Source organism: Canis lupus, chromosome 32 (genome assembly GCF_003254725.2).
Source record: "Canis lupus dingo isolate Sandy chromosome 32, ASM325472v2, whole genome shotgun sequence".
NCBI lineage: Eukaryota > Metazoa > Chordata > Mammalia > Carnivora > Canidae > Canis > Canis lupus.
The window spans coordinates 8,322,795-8,325,072 of record NC_064274.1 but is presented as its reverse complement, the minus strand read 5'-3'; the positions used below and the strand labels follow the sequence as shown (position 1 = coordinate 8,325,072).

The following is a 2,278-nucleotide window of genomic DNA, read 5'->3' as shown; positions in this document are numbered from 1 at the left end:
ACTTATCATGGTAGTGATAGACCTTTTTTTAAAAAAGATTTTATTTATTTATTCATGAGAGACAGAGAGAGAGAGAGAGAGAGGCAGAGACACAGGCAGAGGGCGAAGCAGGCTCCACGCAGGGAGCCCGATGTGGGACTTAATCCTGGGACTCCAGGATCACACCCTGAGCCAAAGGCAGACACTTAACCACTGAGCCACCCAGGCATCCCAGTGATAGATATTTTTGATTAATGTGTGGATATCCACCTAGAAAAACATCTCTAAATTCATGCTTCAGTCTTACATTATTTCCCATTTTTTCAATTCTTACATTGAAAATGTGTAAAACATACTACTAAATAGATAAGAAAAAAATACAGCCCACCTAGAAGCAGCTCCTCACGCTCCTTCTAGAGCCTCTGTCAGGTTCGGCCTCCTCGCCTCCACTCCAGCCTCCGTGGCAGCCTCCACCATGTCCATCAGGGTGACCCAGAAGTCCTACAAGGTGTCCACCTCCGGCCCCGGACCTTCAGCAGCCGCTCCTACACGAGTGGGCCTGGCTCCCGCATCAGCTCCTCCACCTTCTCCTGGGTGGGCAGCAGCCGCAGCAGCTTCCAGGGTAGCCTGAATAGCAGCATGAGTGTGGTCAGGGGCTACGGAGGGCCCGGGGGCACCGGGGGCATCACGACTGTCTCAGTGAACCAGAGCCTGCTGAGCCCCCTTAAGCTGGAGGTGGACCTCAACATCCAGGCAGTGCGTACCCAGGAGAAGGAGCAGATCAAGAGCCTCAACAACAAGTTTGCCTCCTTTATTGACAAGGTCAGACATGTGGAGCAGCAGAACAAAATCCTGGAGACCTAGTGGGGCCTCCTGCAGCAGCAGAAAACTGCTCGGAGCAACATAGACAACATGTTTGGGAGCTCCATCAACAACCTTGGAGGCAGCTGGACACCCTGGGGCAGGAGAAGCTGAAGCTGGAAGTGGAGCTTGGCAGCATGCAGGGGCTTGTGGAGGACTTCAAGAATAAATACAGGATGAGATCAAATTGCTTCCAGATATGGAGAATGAATTTGTCCTCTTCAAGAAGGATGTGGACGAAGCTTACATGAACAAGATGGAACTGGAGTCCCGCCTGGAAGGGCTGACCGATGAGATCAACTTCTTAAGGCAGCTGTATGAAGAGGAGGTCCATGAACTGCAGTCCCAGATCTCGGCCACGTCCGGCCACGTCCGTCATGCTGTCCGTGGACAACAGCTGCTCCTGGACCTGGACGACATCAAGGCCGAGGTCAAGGCCCAGGATGAGGACACCGCCAACCACAGCTGGGCAGAGGCCAAGACCATGTACCAGATCAAGTACGAGGAGCTGCAGACATTGGCTGGGAAGCACGGGGATGACCTCCGTCGCACGAAGACAGATTTCCGAGATGAACCCGAGCATCAGCTGCCTCCAGGCTGAGATCAAGACCCTCAAAAACCAGAAGGCTGCCCTGGAGGCTGCCATCGCCGATGCTGAGCAGCGCGGGGAGCTGGCCATTCAGGACGCCAATGCCAAGGTGGCCGGGCTGGAGCTGGAGGCCGCCCTGCAGCGAGCCAAGCAGGACATGGCCTGGCAGCTGAGCGAGTACCAGGAGCTCATGAACGTCAAGCTGGCCCTGGACATCGAGATCGCCACCGACCTGCTGGAGGGCGAGGAGAGCCGGCTGGAGTCTGGGATGCAGAACATGAACATCCATAGGAAGACCACCAGCGGCTACTCAGGTGGCCTGAACTTGACCTATGGGGGCCTCACAAGCCCTGGCCTCAACTATGGCCACAGCTCCTTCCAGTCCATCTTTGGCCCTGGCTCTTCCTTCAGCCACGGCAGCTCCTCCAAGGCCATGGTTGTGAAGAAGATCAAGACTCATGATGGGAAGCTGGCGTCTGAGTCGTCTGACATCCTGCCCAAGTGAACAGCCACCGTGGGCCCTCCCAGGCTCCTTGCTCTTATGGCCCCCATAAAGCCTTTGGGGGAAGGAGCTGTGCAGGGGAGCCTTGCTTGTACGGTACAAGGCTCAGCCCCAGTCCTCAGCCTACCCTTATGGGGAGTCTATTGCCCTGGGTACCCCTTCTTGTCCATGCCCCCAACTGAAAGCCAGTTCAAGTGTCTCTTCCCAAATAAAGCTGCTGCCAGTCCCCCCAAAATAAAAATAAAAATAAAAAAAATACAAGTAATAAAAGTAAAATAATCAAATAGAAAAGTCAAAAATTATGTGTATTCCCAAATAGAGAAAGTTCAATGTCCAATAAATATGTG

At 53.6% G+C, this 2,278-nt stretch overlaps 1 pseudogene; it reads left to right on the top strand.

Moving 5' to 3' along the window:
- The first annotated feature begins 451 nt into the window (after nt 1-451).
- Nucleotides 452-1,934, top strand: LOC112647324 (keratin, type II cytoskeletal 8-like; annotated as a pseudogene).
- The last annotated feature ends 344 nt before the right edge of the window (nt 1,935-2,278 follow it).